Source organism: Cupressus sempervirens, chromosome 3 (assembly GCF_028749045.1).
Source record: "Cupressus sempervirens isolate cs-2001-9-10 chromosome 3, ASM2874904v1, whole genome shotgun sequence".
NCBI lineage: Eukaryota > Viridiplantae > Streptophyta > Pinopsida > Cupressales > Cupressaceae > Cupressus > Cupressus sempervirens.
Window position 1 is genome coordinate 389038282 of NC_143120.1, and position 20454 is coordinate 389058735.

At 30.7% G+C, this 20454-nt stretch overlaps 1 long non-coding RNA gene across 1 annotated transcript in view; it reads right to left on the reverse strand.

Moving 5' to 3' along the window:
* Window positions 1-1547: 1547 nt before the first annotated feature.
* LOC149566647 (uncharacterized) overlaps window positions 1548-20454 on the reverse strand; it is a 278515-nt gene continuing 259608 nt past the window's right edge. The window contains exon 3 of the long non-coding RNA XR_016361575.1: window positions 1548-1567. This is a non-coding gene — a long non-coding RNA (uncharacterized LOC149566647). The remainder of the gene's footprint in view (window positions 1568-20454) is intronic.

Below are 20454 nucleotides of genomic sequence, written 5' to 3' on the forward strand. Positions count from 1 at the left end.
TTATCACTTATTAAAATAACCTACAATGGGTTCATGTCAGCCTCTTTAGGGCCTCGGCCTCCATTGCAAACCACTTCCCAACATGACATATAGATAATCTACCCTAAGCTCAATAAAGAAAAAAGATCTCAAAAGACCGCATACCATACATCAATGGTTAAACAAGCAACTAATAAGCATTGAAATATCACTGATCAAAATCACACATTCCACCCCTACAATCATCCTAATAAGACTGATCAAAAATCAAGTACACATAAAGCAATCCACGCCATAACATGACATCACCAAGAACAAATCATACAAACACCTCAGTCCTATACAAGAAGCTAAAAAACAATCCAAATACAACTAATTGAAGACTCAAAGGTTATATCAGATAGGTCACACCATTCACCTTAGTTCCACACAAGAACACTGGAAAGCAATAACAATCAATAGATCAAAACACCTCATAGAGCATACAAGACACATTACCATGGTTGAGTATAAAATATCATGATCAAAACATCATCAAGACATCACAAAATAGAACTCTTGAGCCTCTAGTAAACATCCTAATTTGGTCAAATTACTAAGTCAACGTGATACCCAACAGTTAAATCACACGTAATAAAAAGAGTACATACAAAGTAACTTTCAAAAAATATTAGGTTTAGAAAACACAATGGTTTAATTTTCATTAATGGTTTTCAAGTTTTTCATTTTCATTTTCTTCAAATATTATAGTTCATAATGTTTGCAATCTCAAACAAGGTTTTAGTATCCATTTCTCTAGTTACTAGATTTACTAAGGTTTTCGAGTTCACTAAAATTCCAAATGATTCAACAAATCATATAAAGTTGTTTAAACATAGTTTTGTAATTCAATTTGTTACCAAACAAACACAAGATTCAATTTTCAAAACTAGGGTTTCAGTTTTCATTTCCAAAGTATCAAAACTACTAAGGTTCTTGAATTATCAAAAGATGTAATCAATTTCTCCTAATAGTAAAAAATTCATTTTCATATAAAATCAAATCATTAAGCAAAACCTGAGTTTATAAATCTCCCCAAATCACAACTCAAAGTATGTTGAACAAATATATTTTAATAATAAATTAATTAAAAACCTTAATTAAATATTATTAAACTTCAACCAAAAATCATTAAATTATTAATGATTATAATTACCTATTAATAAATTATTTTAAATTATTAATAAAATAACTACTAATCTATTAATAAAATAATAATTAACATTAATAATAATATAATTAACAAATTAAATTAATTAACAAAAAATATAATAAAACATTTATTAAATATTTAATAATTTAATAATTTTAAATATATTAAAAACTATTATTTTAAAAAATTTAATAATTAAAATGTATAAAAATAAATTGAAACCACTACATTTATTTAAAGGCTCGTCAGCCTTGCGGCAGCGCTGCCATAGCAATAGTACTTGCAGCACAGCGGTAGTACCGTCATCGATGGCAGGAGAAGCCAAGGGGAAAGAAGGGGAATGGGGAGTTGGTGGCCCCCGCCCACCCCAAACATTTTTTTTTTTTTTTTTTAAATCTTGTTTTATTATTATAATCAAACAAAACAAATGCCCCTCCCTCAAATACAATTTTTTATATTTAATAATGTAATTACAAAGTAATTATAAATTACTGTGTAATTACATTATTATTATTAAAATTATGAACAATATCCTGATAGGGAAACCCTGAAAAAGCATTTGAATTTACATTCTAGAATTCGATTTTTAATCCAAAACTCATCTGATTAAAATTTAAAACAATGAGACTTCCAAATCTCTATTTCTCATATACAGAAAATTGAACAAAGAACAATTAAAATATACAACAAGGGTTTCAATCAAATTACTTCGCTTAAAGATGTATTAAGAACAAGGCAGAGAAGATCTCAACACAAGGGTTTTCAACCACATTTAAAAACTCTAAAAACATATTTATCCAAACACGAAAAAGATACAAATTCGAAGAATGAAAACCATAGTACAAATAAACCATGAGATCCTACTTGGATTTGATGCTAAAGAGACAATCGCACAAAGCATGCAAATAATCCCCTTTTTTTCTGAAAACCTTTTTCTCTGAAATTGCTCCTCCAAAACCCGGTTTCTCCACAACAAAATGAGCTCTAAATCTCTGATAAAGAGTTCTCCCCTAAATTTGGGGCTCTAATTGTGCAATCACATGAGGGAACTCAATGATCATTATCTTTTATTATTTTATTTTCTTTTTACATTTTCATGCACATACTTTTAGATATTTAATCACAAAATATCTTTATTTAAATAATTAGCTTTCTCTCTTTAATTAAATTTTGAGATGTTTTTAATATAATATTTACTAACTTAAGCAATAATAATATTTAGCATATTTAAAAATGAAGTCCTAAATATTTTATTATTAAATTAAATTAATATTATCACGCCCAAAATTAGACTATAAATTTAGTTTTAAATTGAATTCCTTTATTTAATTAATTTCTCAATTAATTAAATATAATTAAATATTGAGTTTTCTTAATAAGTTATTATTAAATTAAATCATTAATTATTCTTTTAAATTGATTTAATATAATAGAAAAATACACCAAAGACCCACAAGACTAAAAATGAATACCCATAACAAAGTATAGAAAACTAGATTAAACTCAAGGGTCATAATCATGAATTTATGTCACTTGACGAATTCAGAAGGTAGACAACTCGGATTCTTTCCCTACTATTTAGGACAAATGGTTTAAGGATAGGATTTTGACTCAAGAGTTATCTCCCCTCTCTTACCATTGAGATATTGCGATAGGGTACACTCATCTTGGCAATTCAAAGAAGTAGATACCCGATTCCTACAATCTGCATAAAAATCACGCGTGTACAAACACATTATTCTAAACTAAATAGGCAATGGCAAGAAGTGGTACATTGTGTAGATCCTGACTAGCAAATGACTATGACTTCCTTCCTCAACCACATCAAAAATGTCAAACATAAAAAAAACATACATGCACACTATACACATGCAAGTATGGAGTAAGTATCCATAGAAGCCGCATAAAAATCATTCATCTAACGAACATTATTAAATAATTGAAAGTCACTACATGAACATATATATCATCATCGAACAATCATGAGATAACTGAAATAACTCTGTGTGTGTGTGTGTGTGTGTGTGTGTGTGTGTGTGTGTGTGTGTGTGTGTGTGTGTGTGTTATAAACTGAATATGAAGTAATATCCAACAATTTGGAAAACAAAGTCGTTGATCATCAAGCATAAACATAAAGTTGGCTTAAAAGAGTTCGGCAATAAAATCAGAAAAGTTATATGGGGGTAGGCATTACATTTAGGGACTCTCTTGCCTTGCACTACATCACATCCAATCAATTAATTACAAAAAAATCTCAAAAATGCCTCTAGTGCACATCCTAACTTGGCCAACTAAACAACTCACAAAGAAAACCATCACGAAATTAAACATCACAAAAATATAAATAGAATATAAGAAAAGACATAGTTTACAGTGATATGATTTAATTCCATCACTTACTCTTGTTTAGTTTGGGTCATAAGGATGTGTTTAAAAATAAAGGAAGAATATACATGTTAATATAACTTGTTCTGTTAATATACTTATTTAAAACAATAAGTATTTAAATATCCAATCTCTTTGTGCATATAAAATGTCATACAATATTATCATGTTATTAATTTAAATAATCTTAAATAAAAATGATTTTTAATATCAATTTCATTTCAAAAATGTTAATTTGACTTTTGTTCAAGTCCAATATTAATATTTACTTTTCCTTTAATTCATAATGCAACTAGAGATAAAATTATAAATTTAATTGAATTATTTATAACAGATTGTTATTAACTAGATGGTTACAAAATGAACTCTACCACAACTTCTCTTAAAATATAATAAAATTATAAACATTTATTTATTAAGTTCCCTCTTACATTTATAAATATAAAATCATTTAAATGCACTTAAGAGTTTGACTATACTTAAAGAATCACTAAAACTAACATTCACTTTAACTAGATGAATAATATGTATTTACTTTTTAAAATTAATAAATTATTATTATTATTCAAAAAACTTTGTTTGATTTTTTTTTTAATTTTCAAAATTAATAATTAATCATAAAAAAATTAATAAATTCAAAAATTAAATAATATTTTTATAAAATAAAAATAAACATGCAATCACTATTTTCACATTCCCTTGATCTATCAAATCATACAACCATAATATACTTAGTTTTCTATTTTTCAGTATATTTGTTTTCACATCATGTATAAGTTTAGTTACAACATGTTTTCCTCTCAATTAATCTTTATTTAGAAAATTCATGATAATTGCATGGTTCTAATGACAAATTTAAAGTTGAAACCCTAGCTATTCAATTTGTTGTTTTCTTCCAATCTTCTTTAATCAAATTTTCTTTATATTGAAAAGGGTTTTAAAAGAATACAATCATAATAATTTTCTATAGTTTTTCCTCAGTCAAGTTTTCTTGATTAATAGGTTTTCCTTTTCAAAATCTACACCATAATTCTTTATCCAAAAATCAATACAATAAATTAATAAGCATTATGCAAGCACCAAGGAAGACACGAAATAGACAGATATTTCAATAAAATTCTACGATGAGTTTTCAAACCCTACCTCAAAATAATAGCTAAAATCTGAGATAATCTGTGAGCGCATGCAAATCCAAACCCTCTCAAACTTTCAACAATTCTTTTTTTCCAATTCCAAATTTTGCTCCATAAAACTTGTGTGTGTAAAAATGAGCTCGAATCTCTTAATAAAGAGTTTAACTCTACGTAGGTTTTTCATTTTTTGAACATGCAAAGGCCACTCATTGAAATAAACTTTTATTATTTAATCCTTTCATGCACGCTTAAAGATTTTTTTAATTAAAATATTCTTTTTTTTTCCTCCACTTTATTAATTAGTGCAAGCACTATTTAAAGTGTAGTCTATTATTTAAATTATTATTAATAATAATTACATCTCATTATTTAAATGCAACTCTAATTCAATTATTATTAATTAAATATTTATAATGAAGTAATATTAACTCTTTAATCTTTTAATATTCTAAATCTCATTTTATCCAACTTCTTAAATTAGAATTTTAAATTAAATATTTTAAACAAGAGCACATATTTAATTATTTTTTAATTAATTAATTATCATCATATTCTAAATTCTCTCTAACCAATTTTCTAAAATTAGACTTCTGCATTAAATTTTTTAAATTAAAGCATATATTTTATTAGTTTTTAATTAATTAAATATTCTTGTATTTTAATAAAAAAAATTAATCAAATAATATTTAATAATTCTCAATATTATATGATGAACCGAAATGTTATAATTAAATTATTTACCAAATAAATCACATAGTCAAATCCACATAAAAGCAACATTACCAAAACAAACCAAAACTCATAATCAAACAACACATGCAAAGATAAACTCATGGGTTTAAAAAGGGTGGAAAGTCAAATACATGTCTTCCTTCTCAGGACAAGTAATTAAGCTATGATTGGGACTGGACCTGAACATTATCTCTCCATTTTACCATTGAGTTATTGCAATAAGGCACACTCATCCTAGCAATTCAGCGAAATCGATGCCCAATACCTGCAAATCTATATAAAATATGAGCATGTGTGTGTGTGTGTGTGTGTGTGTGTGTGTGTGTGTGTGTGTGTGTGTGTAAAAGCTAAACAAGTAATGATAGTTAGTGGTACATTGTGTAGATCTTGATTAGTAGGTAACTACGACTCCCTCCCTTAACCATGTCAAACAAAAAAGTAAAACAAACACGCACACCATACACATGCAAGTATGGGGTAAGTACTATAATATGTCTTGAGTAAAAATCATCACATATTCAAACATGAAAACTCATCATTTGATATCATCATGAAAGCAACCACATTTACTAGCTAAGAACCATTAAAGCATAATTAATTCACTAGTAATCATAATCATCAATCATTACATGAATTATAATCAACTAAGTAATTATTTATTGATATACATGTAATCCAAGTCATTAAATAATGTCATAATTATAAATCCAATAGCCTTGAAACTAACACATGCATGAAATAGGCATAAAAGAGTTTGATAAATATAACAAAAAAGAAAAGTATGGGTGGGCATTATAACTTGTAATAAAAATGGTTTTTGTTTGTTGATGGGGGGTTTTCCTTGGTAAAACCCTAGGTTGGGAATTAACCTTAAAATTGAAGGAATAAAAATTCTAGAAATGTAAAATTAATGCATGAATTCGCCTTACAATAGTAGGATCTCTCAAATTGAATGTAATATGATCACTTTGCCAATTAAATGGATCAAGAAAATGCAATCGTAGAAGAAGTATGAATGCAAGAGATCTCCTCTCCAATGACTTGCAAAAGGCTCTCCTTGAATGTACTTAAAGATGGCTTGAATACTTGAAGCCTTAAAGACTTGAGTGTTTGAGTGTGAATTTTTGGTGTGACTTGTATGCCTAAGATGCAAAATGATGCACACAGATGGGCTTATAAAGGGAACAGAATAACTTTCTCTCGCATGTTGATTGTACTTTAGATTTTGCACCTTGAATTGACTCAAACTCAAGACTTAAGAATCAGACCCAAAATAGGTTCCAAGTAGGGATTTATTGCATCCCTGATTGAGTAGGGATGCACTACGTCCCTACTAACCTAGCCCTAAAACTCTTGGGATCCCATTGGGGTCCCAAAATAAGCATCTGTCTTCAAAAACTCAGTGCATTTTTTATAAAAGTTAGTTCCAGTGCAAAAAATAGATTCTAAGTTATAAGAGGAAAACAAGGGAGGAGCTAAGTGGATAGATCCTACCTTGAGCTTTATGCCATGAAAAATTAATATTAAGGAAAATCTATGAGGTCCTACCCTAATTCTACCTAGGAGAAATGAGAAGAAAAGGGGAGAAGGGTGGATAAATACAAATAAATAATGACTTTGCATTAAATGTGTGCTAAGCCATCATTAAATTGAAGTGCTCCCAATTTAAGATGGTACATTTAATCCCCACTTTAGTGAGAGTATAGACTCGATTCAAGCCTTAGTAAAGTAGAGCACAAGACATTAGATAATCTTATTATGATCAAGGAAACAAAGAATTAGTCAAGCCCTCAAGCGATTGAGTCCTTCCTAACTCCAAGATCATCGTAAGAGATAAATCACTAATTGAAAGAAGCATAGAAAGAAGGGGTGTGACTAATTTTCCCAGTGAGACGTGTACATCTCATTATGAATCACAGAGAAAAATTAAAAATGTGTTACTTATGTATGGGATTTTGCTTGTGCTTGAGTATGTTACCTATATATGAGATTTCACAAATTTGTATGTGTTATCCATGTATAATATCTAGCATATGTGTCCAGATGTCTTACTCATATTTGAGATTTACCAAGTTTATATGTGTTACACGTTTATGAGATTACAATGTGTGTGTGCAAAAGAAAGAGAGGCCCAATTTTAAGGATGCATACTTCCTTATTTGAATATGTATGTGGACAATCCATTCTTTAGGATGGTGCATAATCTATAAAGGGATTCACAAGATGTGCATGCAAAAAGTGATGAAGCAGCAATGCATAGATTTGAGGATAACCCAGAAAGCGTACCAAACCTCTAATTCTAAAGTACTAAAATCCATACTCAAAATATGTATTTGCTACTCCATAAGGGTGATTTTTTAGTGTGCTAGGATAGATCAAATGGTCTATCAAGTGTGTGTATCATACTAATCAAGCAATCCAAGACACAAAAAAGGAAGAGTAACTGGCCCTAGCAAGTTTTGTTATGCTAGTACACTCTATATGGAAAATATATGAAAATAAGGGGACCATGTATGTCCTCCCTTAATATGAGAAAATAATATATTATTTTGGAATCTTAAGGAAGTGATGAAGAAGGATAAAGAAATTTCAACATCAAGACAGTATCCACGAGCAACACCTAGTCCAAACCAAAGAGATCACAACTTCTATGAGATCATAGAAGGGTTAAATGCAATGAGACAAATTGCAAGAAGTGAAAAGGTAAATCCTTGGAAAGGAAAACACATTATTATGAGACTCCAAGGTAAGTGATCAATCCACCATGGAAATCCAATTGCAATAATATAAGATTGAATGCCACGTGATAGAAAGATAACACACAACCAAAGGAAATATTGGGTCATGGTGAAAATGAGAAAGACGTATAGGGTTCCCTTGCCCCCCAAGTGTAGGAAAAAAGGGAAAAGAGTACCTATTATGCGACTCACAAAGAGGACCATTCATGAAAATGAGCACCCGAGAGATAGTCTAACAATGTTACATGGCATGGAGCAACATAATAGGGACCTAGATGTTATTTATAGAAATTGAGATTGAAATAGAGATCATCATAAGGAGTTATGTGAATAACATTATTATTAATCAGTTGTTGAATCTTGAAGTGTATACATTTACAATCATTAGTAGGGTGATCATGATAATAATGATACATGCAAAATGGAAGATTCATAAGTTGTTGTGTTGACTATGTTTATTTTTTCACTTAGGTCTAGTAATCATCTTAGTACAAAGAATCTTAGGAGAAAATGGTTCTTGATTACTAGAAGATGTTAAAGTAGAGGATGTGGACAAAGAAGCAATTAGTTGCACACGTCCAAATGTATGATTGACAATGGTGTTGAAATAATTTGTATGCCCCTCATTGCCTAAGGACCTAAATCACTAGGTTTGATAGATTTTTCATGATTGGATGTAGCAACAAAGTTAGTAGAAGAGACAATTTATTGTGGTTTCATGAATTAAAGGTAATTAACTCTATACTCTCCAAAAAAAATTGGTTTAAAATATAGTGTACCTCAATAATATTTGGATAGAGACAAAAAAGAAGGGTCTTATTTAGTTTTAGGTTCCTTCACTTCCTATGTAGAGGAGAAACCCAAGCATATTTTTTATTTAAACAAGGATTAGGTGCAGCATTAGCATGAAAAGTGTACATAATGTTGTTATTAAAAAGCCTAACCTTAAGATAAATATTAGAAGGAACAACATGCATAGAATGAAACCAAGGTCTTCCTAAGAGAAGGTTATAGTTCAGGGTTCCAAGCATAACATGTATAGGAGTAACCAATATTATTGAACCCACCTTAATAGGTAGTGGTATAATACCCAAATTTCTCTTAGCAATATTATTGAATCCTCTAACAGGGATATAGTTAGGCTAACTAGATGTGAGATCAACAATAATAGCCTCTAATATATCCATACAACAAATATTCAAACCATATCCATTGTTAATCAAAGTTTGACATATGGTATGTTTATTAATAGATACAATGACTATTTAGATCATAATGGTCTTGAATATCTCTAGGTAGAAAATAATTATGATTAAAGACAATTGGAGGTGGGACATGGGTAGAATGCATGTATTGTAAAAAGGCATTGATGTTATCTTGATTAGGAGGTGTTGAGAGATTGGCTAAATCTTTTTTCAAGGATTCATGGTATGTAGGAGATGTTTGAAGAAGTTCCCAAAGAGAAATATTGGCAAGAGTATTATGAAATTGTGATACCAAATGATAATTTAGCATAAGATTTTGATAAAGATGAGGTGGAGGAGGAGGAACAAGTTGAGAAGGTGGGAGAGAAGTAGTACGTTGAGGATTATTCCTTGTACAATAGGTGTGAGACACGATAGGGTAATCCAAAGTATCACTAGATATCCCCTTGAAAGTTATTTGAGGACAACATTTAACAATGAGAATAGGTTGATTCGAGGAAGGGTAACTCTTAATAGTGAGGATGGGTTGAGAAACGTTAACTTGATTAAGATCTTACATCTCCAAAGACCCATCACTAGAAAGGAGAATACTAAGGAGATTAACATTGTCATCTTTTCCTAAGGAATCCTTAGAATAGGGACTATGGATTTCTATGAATGATTTCTCTCTACTAGGAGCATCAAATGAAGGCAAGGTTATATTAATGAAAGTATTTATAATGTATTCCTCTTTCTCTAAAATATCACTAAGAGGAGGATATATTTTAGGAGATCAAGTTTTTCATATTGAAAATAAAGGGTATTAATCATCATGTTAGATTTTCATGAGGAAGAGAATAATTAACATTATCATCAAGAGATTCATCCCAAATAGTGACATTTCTAATGAAAAGAACATATCTTTCAATAAAGCACACCATACAAGAGGATAATCCTAAGTTAAAGGAAGGTCCATTAAGGGGGAAGGATTGAAAGAAGATATATGAGCATCCTCAACTAATGCATCACCATATAGTCAAGGCCTAAATTTAAAAGAGAAGGGGAAATATCAATTTTCCACTCATCTCCATAAAGAGGAAGATCACATGGTAAGGTTAAATTGATAGGAGGAGGATGTTTACATCAAAGATAAGGGAATGGTGGTTGGAGAATGCTTTAAATGACTTGTGAAATATAAGAAAAAGATAAGAGTAGATCCAAATAATAATTATTCATTGAAGTATGCAAGATCCGATGAACATTTTAAAGAATAGAAATGAAAAGTACATACTCAATTTTGCAAGATCCATGAAAAAGAGAGCTAGCTAAATACTACAAATGCAAACAAGACTAGATCTAGATGTACAAAGAACAGAGAAAGCAATCTAATTCCACAAGATAGTAAAATCTAAACCCAAAATGCAAGAAAGAATTTTTGCAAGTACACTCACCAAAGTGTATAAGGTGAACACACAATAGAATGCAAAAGGAAATCTAACACCACAAAAGAAAGAGTTCATGTGATTGAATTCACCAAAATATACAAGGTAAAATTTGAAGCAATCAAAATAGAGCTCAACTACTTCACATTTAGGGGATTTGACAACAGTGTACCTCAAAGGGAAGTTAAGGAGATTGATCCTTTCAATTCCAACTCTAATTTAACTATATCTAACAATATCAACATCAACCAAATGACCAAGGAGCACTAATACAAATAAAGATCTAATGTTTATAGAGTTGGAGAAAGAATGCAAAAGTCCTTAAAGCCCTAGTGTAGCAAGACTTATGAAGTGTAGAAATAAAAGTAGATATACAATGCAAAGTTGAACATGTGGAAATGGAAATGTGTATTGAAATAAAAAGGAAATGAAACTGACCTTGAAAAATACAAACCTATAAACAAGCTATCAAACAATATCTATAATTGTTGATTCTTGCAATCATGAATGTAAATTGTGAAATATATAAAACCCATAAATCATTTGGTTGTTTGAGAGTGTCAAATTTATCAATCAAGGTTGAATTTAGGAAGAAGAGTTGACTTTTTTGAGTATGGATAACTTTTGTCAGCAAGGACATAGTGCAATCTCCGATCATGAAATAGTTTTTGGATCTTTGAAGTATGACAAAAAGGGTATCTAAATCTACAACTTGTTTACCTTCCAAGATTTTCAACTTGAAAGAAAATTGGGTTTTGTTTGTTGATGAGGGGTTCTTCTTGCTCAAACCTATTTTAGAGATTAACCTTGAAGTGAAGTAATTGAAATGTTGGAAATCCAAAGAAAATGCATGAATTAACCTTACAATAGTAGGATCTCTCAAATAGAATGTAATATGTTCACTTCACTTGTTGAATGGATCAACAAGATGCGAATTTAAAAGAATTATGAATGCAAGAGATATCCTCTCCAATGACTTGCAAAGGGATATCCTTGAATGTACTTGAAGATGGATTGAATGCTTGATCACTTGAATTCTTGAAGACTTGAAGACTTGAGTGCTCGAGCATGTATGTTTGGTATGACTTGTGTGCTTGAGATGCAACATGTGGAAAATGTATAGGCTTGTAAAGGGCTCAGAATAACTTTCTCCTAAAGGTAGATTGTACTTTAGATATTGTGCCCTCGATTAACCTAGACTTGAGACTCAAGAAGCAGACCCAAAATAGGTATCAAACAAGGATGCACTACATCCATAATTGAGATAGCAAGGATGCACTATGCCCTTGATTGAGAAGGGACACACTATGTCCCTGCTAACATGGTCCTAAAACCCATAGGATTTCCTCAAGATTCCAAAATAGGTCCTAGTCTTAGGAAATTAGGTGTATTTTTTGATAAAAGTTAATTTCGAAGAAAAAAATAGATTATAACTTATTAAAGGAAAATAAGGGAGGACCCTAGTGGATAGATCCTACCTCATGACTTGCATCATGAAAAAGAAATATCAAGGAGGATCTAGTTCCTATCCTAATTTTTTCGTAAGAAAAATGAGAAGAAAATGGGAGAAATACAAATAAATGATGACTTCACATTAAATGGGTGTTAAACCATCATTAAATTAAAGTGATTCCAAATTAGGATGGTGCATTTAACCCCCACTTTAGTGAGAGTATGGACTTAGTCCAAACTCTTGGTAAACTAGTAGAACACAAGACATGTGATAGTTTCTTAAAATAGATAGTCACTTTAAATATTTTAAGGATATTTTGATTCACCTTGCCCCTCTAGTTTATCAAGGTTTAACATAGAGTTATCCTTCATGATAAAAAAAATATTGACCTATTGATCCTTCTCGACATAGAATTGGATGGAAAATTCTTTGAATACCCCACTGATTTTTTGGGTGGTCTCAATGTTTTTTTAACTATAAAAGACAAGGGCATGTTAGAAAAAAATGGCCTATTCTCAAGAGAAAAATAGGAGAGTATGGAATCTATGCTTAACTATGATGTTGTCTATTTTTCTCTTCTCATCTAGACTTTCTTGGCCCCCATCCCTACTCCTAACTTGACCAACCTCCCCCAACTGATTCCACAACTTGTGGTGGAAAAATTAGAGAAATATTTGAATTCAAGAAAAGAATTGAACTCCACATATAGCTAGAGAAAAAATGGAAAAATAATTGAGATAAGCAAATTTCTCAAGATGCCCCCTCTATGAAGGTCAAACCCACTAATGTGGATGGAAACATATCTTGAATGTGACATAGCCTCATAACTATGGAGACTTGGGCTAACTCCTCTCCTCAAGCAGGCCCAGTCGAACAAGCGAGCTATTGAGGATAATGTAATAGCACCAATGACTCTGCCCTCCATCTAGATACTAGTGGGGAGATGACCACTCATACCCATGTGAATAACCATATAATTGCATGCCCCTCTAATGTAGTTACTCCCACAAAAGGCCATGAAATGGATATGGATGAGCATCCTAGTAATTGTGGACAAGTTGTGGCTAATACTAGATCTATCCTAAACCATTATGATGGGTCTAACCCTAATAAAGGTGGGTCTAAAGAAGAGATCCATAATGAGTATTAACACAATGATTCCTTTTCCATTATCCCTTGTATACCACTAAATTTACTTGAAGGAAGAAATAATGAAGTAGAGGACAAAAATAATATGATGAAGGGCACTCCCTTAATACCAAAATATACACATGAATAGAGAACAACATAACTTTTTCAAGAATAGGAAATGGGCTTCTTATTATCTCCACAAATATGTAATTAAATATTTTTAGAAATATAATATGAAAAGCCACATGGGTGGTTTCTTTACTATATTCTTTAACATAGAGCCACAAGCTACCACCCAAAACAACCTAGACATCACAATAAGCCTTCCTTATATAAGAAATTTACAATCCAAGATATTACAAATAAAACCAATGTGGGATAAAAGGTAAATACAAAAACCTTATAAAAAATATTAGATACCTACCCAATTATAATTAAGCACTACCATGTCATCGAATTAGAAAATTACATTGCCTTTGTGAATCACAACAAATATCAAATACATGATTTGAGGAACTTTCAACAAACTTCTAAAATGCCACCTACACACCTCGATAGGCAAAATGAAAACTATATTTTATTTTTGTAATGCAAGATGCTCCTGTGTCGAACACCCATAGAATGAATTTCTTTTGTGTATATAGGTTCAAAAAATGAAGTAGTTACCGTTAAAATATTCATTTTTTAAAAATCTTCCAACACCTTACTAGAACAAGTATCCATTATTGATATATTTCTTTTTTTGTTATTTTCCAACACCTAGCTACAACATGTATCTAATGCTCACAATATTCCTTGGCAATTAACATTTTCCAAGTGTAACTCTCATTCTCCTCCAAACTTGTAGGATTTAATGCACCTATAATGAACCCTATAATAGTATACAAATATTTTTTTGCATACCAAACATCACTAACAAGATCCTCATGTAAATCGTCATCATTATCTATTAAATTCATCTCAAATTTAGCATCACATGCATTTAATATTTGTTGTGATTTACAAAGGCAATGTAACTTTCTAATTGGCTGACATGGTGGTACTTAGTTATAATTAGGTGGGTATTTCATATTTGTTGTAATGTTTTTGTATTTACCTTTTATACCATGTTAGTTGTGTTTACAATATCTTGGATTGTAAATTGATTGTATTAGGTAGGCTCATTGTGATGTCTAGGCAATTCTAGGTTGTAGTTCATGGCTCTATGTTGAAGAATATGGTATAGAAATTTCTCATGTGGCTTTTCATATTGTATTTCTTAAATCCATAATTCCATATTTGTGGAGATAATAAGAAACCCATTTTCTATTCTTGAGAAAATTCTATTATTTTCTATTTCTTGTGTGTATTTGTGGTATTAAGGGGAGTACCCTTCATCAAGTGGTATCAGAGCACCCCTTCATTGCTGGTATCAATGAAGGAATTCCTTAGTGTGTAGATAGATCACCTAATGTGAAGCATTTTGCACTAGGATCTTGGGTTGGGTGAAATTTTTCAAAGAGGGAGCTCTTGAGTGTATAAACAGACTGCTGATTGCTAGGGAGCTTGCACAAGGTGCTTTTGTTGGGTGTAGTTTTACTTATGAAGACATGATTATGAAGAAGAGAGAGAAGAATATGAAATTTTTAATTAGATGTATTCTTAGGATTCCTATTGAGAAAAATAGAGAACAAAATTAAGAAGTGTTATGAGTTAAATTTTTGGATTTGCAGAAGAAAGTGTATAAAGAACAAGCAAAGTTGTGAATTATAAGAGTGATTCATGAACAAAGAGATGATGACAATTCTTTGGATGCATAAAATAAAGAAGATATAGTGTAGGATCAAACATACAATACAAAAGAAGAGGAGGAACATGAAGATGAAAAGATTTGTGAACTTGAAGTTGAAGAAGGTGAAAAAGAAGAAGAAGATTTATGAACCCAAAGTAGATGAATTTTATTTAAAGACTATTGTAGTAGAGCAAGCATACAATCCTTGGTTGGAGATTAAACAATAAAAGTGATTACATGCCTTGTCGAAGATATGAAAGTAGAAAACAAAGATGAAGATGTAGAAGAGGTAAATTTTTATAAATCTTTCCCATTTTTATTTTTGTGATGCAAGATGCTCCTGCATCGGAATAAGACTAAAAATAATAATAAGAGGAAGAAGAGAGTTGGGAGGGGTGACAACTCGTTGATAAGATCAAGAAATTTTGTCAATATTAAAAAGAAAAGAGGAGGACCTATTGAATCGGTCTCATTTAGGATATTTGTTAAAGGGTCTTAAGGCTAGTTGCCTAAATGCTACAATATCTTTCAATCCCCCATAGGTATACATTGTAAGTTTTTCTTTTTTTGATGCAAGATGCGCATGCATCAAACTAAGACTAAAACTAACAATAAGAGGAAGAAGAGAGTTAGGAGGGGTAACAATGCATTGATAAGATTAGGACATGTTGTCAAAATTAAAAAGTAAAGAGGAGGACCTATTGAATTTATTTCATTTAGGACATTGTTAAAGGATCTTAAGGCTAGTTGCCAAAATGCTACAATAACTTTCAATCCTCCATAGATATACATCATAATTTTTTTCTAGAACTAAAATGTAAATATCTTGGAACACAAGGGGACTAGAGTCCCTAGACAAGAAATATGTTGTTCAAAGTTTTTGAGACCCCATAGAAAGATTGGTTTTATCATGCCACAAGGTAGAGTAAACTATTTTAGGGGTACATGTGGTGTTGTAATCTCAATTTAGAAAAAATAAGGCAAACATATCACTAAATGGGGATACCCCCATTTAATTCCTTGGTCTACATCATAGTGGATAAAAAATAGGAAATTAATGGGATCGCCTCAATGCATATCTCTAATGACTATAGGGAAAGGCTAGTATTGCAAAAATGGATGACCTAATTAGATAATATCCCATGAATTATTGGTGGTGACTTTAAAATGATTGAATCACCCTCTAATAAGTCAAGAAGCTCTAAGAATAAATGAAGGGAGGAAGAAATATTTTTTGGGGATGAGAATGATCAATAAAATTAGACTACATGATGTCATGGACCGAAATAAGAATGAATATAAGGGATTGTGGTTTACTTAGTATTATTTTCATCAAGGAATTAAAATAATATATTCTAGACTAAAAAGTTTTTATTCAAAAACAATGATATTAAATTCAAAAAATTATGATCTGGTGGAAGGAGTACAAGCTACCCCCTATATATTTCTAATCACCACCCCATAATCTCTACCTATATTGTGTGAACTTCTCACACTATCAAATAAAGAGATAGAAGAAATGCCTCTACCCTAAATAATAGGCTTATATTGGATGTGGATGTATTAAAAATAGTGACTGTTATCAGATACATTAATAAATAAAACCCCAGCCTCCATAATTTCTTTGAGAGAAAAAATCAGAGCATGAACGCTTGGAAAGGTATTTTTCAAATAGTAGGAAGGAAGAAAGAAAAAGACATGAGGATATGAAAAATTGAAATACATACTACCTTGATTTTAGTAGAGGAATTTCTACAAGTAAACCCAACTAATATTGAGGAAAATTATATTGTTTCTCAAGACAAAAATGCTCTTGGGAAAAAATAGAATGTAGAATTTTCAAGGTCTAAAATGAGAGCTAGACACAATTGAATTGAGCATGGAGATAAAGGCTCTAAATAGTTTTTTAAGATTCTTTAGACTAAAGAAGAAATGAAGCATATAGATACTATTTTGGATAATTATAGGCACATTAAAGAGCCTAAAGAAATACTAGATGTCTTTAAATACTTTTGTAACAAACTATTTACATTATAATACAATGCCATTTAAAAAGATTAGGTTAGGAATAAATTAAGAGTTTTATCCCTACTAAGATATGAGAGTCTGACTTATATGCTCTTAATAAAAAAACTATTTTATATGACATAAATAGAGCCATTATGGATTGAGAAATAACAAAGTTGTTGGAAATATTGCTAGATAGATGTCTAAGTGTTGTCATTTGTGGCAACATATATTTGATGTTTCAATTATGCTATCAGATTTAGAAAATTGTCTAAGTGTTGGATAGTTTGCATTAGCATAGAGATAGATATGATATGTATAGATGAAAAACTTTGAATTGGCTCATGCCCAATTGAGGATTGATAGATGAAAGTGTCATGATGATGTATGTCAGTGCGCAGATCTGTACAAACTACATAATGTAAGTTACAGAGGAATTACTAGTGCAGGTAATTAACAAAGTATATCAGTAAATTGCATTGTACAGCTTAAGGAATTATTTTGGAAACAAAATAATTACCTAATTATGATGGGATGACATCTTAGATGTTAACCCCAAAATTATTTTATAAAAGTGTGTGGATGCATCAAGACCGACTAAGCAAAGTTTTCATAATTTGTGAAGTGTATGTAAAGATCATAACTTCTACAATGAATGTGTGAAAGACAAGTTATGCAAACTATTGTGAAGAAATTACAAGTGATATGTGAGCCTTATGTGATGTTAAATTTGATGTATGATCAAAGCAAGTGTGAGTCACAATAGTAAGACAATATTATATGTATACTTATTCTTGCGAAGAAACTTATTTGTATATTGCATGTTAGGGAAATATTGAGCTCTTCTTGCATACATTGTATTTGATCTACCAACTCCTAATAGGGTTGAAGCAACACCTAATAGGGTTGAGGCTTTTAATAGGGCCTAGTCCTCTAACAAGGACTCGGGACACTATATGCATTTCATAGACTCCTAATAGGGACATTATCCTTAACATGATTCTTTTGTTTAGTGGATCATCTTGTGGGTATCATCCCCACTAGGATTTTCCCTTGGTCAAGGTTTCTCTAGTTAACAAATAATAGTGTTATGAGTTCTCTATGTGTATGGTTTTATTTACTATTCAACATTGTTGGTTTACTTTCATATGCAAGTTATAAAGTAATTAACAATATTTAGTTGTGGTCAAAAGTTTGTGGAATATTGATTCACCTTCCCCCCCGCCTCAGTATTATCTATTTCTAACAAAAGCTCCATAACCAAATAGTTTTCCAGTGAGGTTAAATAGACAAAATATAAATTGTATTGGAAAAGAATTAGTAGACTTGTAAAAATAAGATCCTTAGGGCATGAGATCAACACTAGGCTAATTAAACTAATCTCCAATGAGGGTGATAAATTTGTGCTAAATTTTTGGAGACTTATCACCCTCCTTAATGTCTCATACAAGATTTTGGAAAAAGTCATTTCTAAAAAATTGGAAACTATATTGTCAAAAGTGGTTAGCTGTACAAAAAAAATCTTTGTGAAGGGTACAAATATTCTATAAAACCATCTAAATTTCCAAAAATATTTGAATTTGGAAACAAAATCAAAACAAAATATCTTTGTCATTATCATAGATTATAAAAATGCATCTAATTAGGTATAATATAATTTCATTTTTTTAATCCTTGAAGGTATGGGATTTCCAAATCAATTTTGTAATATTATTAAAAAAACTCATGGTGGATGCTCATGCCATGATAGAGGTGAATGGTGAAAGATAATGTCACTTCTCCCTTATAAGATCCATCATAGAATGTTGTTTGCTTGTATCTACTATATTTTTCCTTATTGTATATGTTATGTTCTATCTATTAAGAGATTCTCAACTATCGCCTAAGGTCCATGGTGTTATTCTCCCCAATCTAGAGGAGCTAAATAATGTTCAATTTTCAGATGACACGACAATCTTAATAAGTTTATTGAGAGAAAAATTGACATATAAATAATTGAAAATAATTAAATTTGTAAAGCCTCATGGAGTAGTTTTAGAGCTCTAGATGACTCTACAACACCCCAAGGATCACATGAACTACCAAGATAATTTGCAGTGCCTGCCCTCATTCACATCTTTTCTGGATATTGTTGCTATTATTATCAGACTATGATGGACTAGTTTTATGTTGATGGATTAGTGGTATTGTTTTGAGACTATCAGACATTATGTTATGGATTCAGTGGTTATATGATGAGATCATTTAGACTTTACATTTCATGCATACATGATGATCATTATATTGTTTTTAGCTATGGTTGATGATTAGTTGATGGTTATTATCTCATATGTTTTATTATGGATACTTACCCCATACTTGCATGTGTATGGTGTGTGTGTTTTCTTATTGTATGGCATTTTTGATGTGGTTAAGGAAGGGAGTCGTAGTCACCTGCATAGTCAGGATCTACACGATGCACCACTTCCTGCCATTGTCTGTTTAGATTAGTATTATATATATTGTATGTACATGCATGGTTTTTTTGCAGGTTGTAGGTATTGGGTATCGACTTCCCTGAATTTCCAGGATGAGCGTACCCTATTATACTATCTCAATGATAAGAGAAGGGAGATAAATTCTCAAGTCCAAATCCCAAACCTTTAAGCCAATTGTCCTAGTAAGGTAGGACAAGTATTTGAATATTTTACCCACCGAATGTGTCGGATGACATAATTCGTGATTTTTAACCCTTTAGACTAATTTTGAGTGATTTTCTCTATGATGGGTTTTCATATTTTATCTTGGAGGTCTATGGTGAATTTTCTATTAATTAAGTCTTAATAATAGATTTAATTAATAAATTAAGTATTGGAGAATATTAATATTAAATATTATGTTATTTGATATTTTGATTATAATTAATTAAATGGGAATTAATTGAGGAAAAAGAATTAAATAAAAGAAAATTAGAAATTAAAATTAATAATAATAATAAAATAATAATAAAGTAGTAAATAAATAATAATAATAAAAGTTATAAAAATTAAAATGAAAGTTATAAATATTTAAATAGAAATCATATAAAAAGTGAATTGGAGTTATAAGCTAGCATGGGAGTTAACGCACTTTTCTATTTTTCATGTGTCAACAACACGGGGGTTTGTGCATCAATTAAGCACATGGTGTCTACAACCCTATGGCTCATCAAAAAGGTTGGAAAAGACCCATGCTTAGTTGGTGACACCTTCTAGCTGTTTCTAGAGGCATTCTAGATGTTTCTTGAGAGCTCTTTATATTTAGGCATTCTTAGAAGTCTAGATATAGC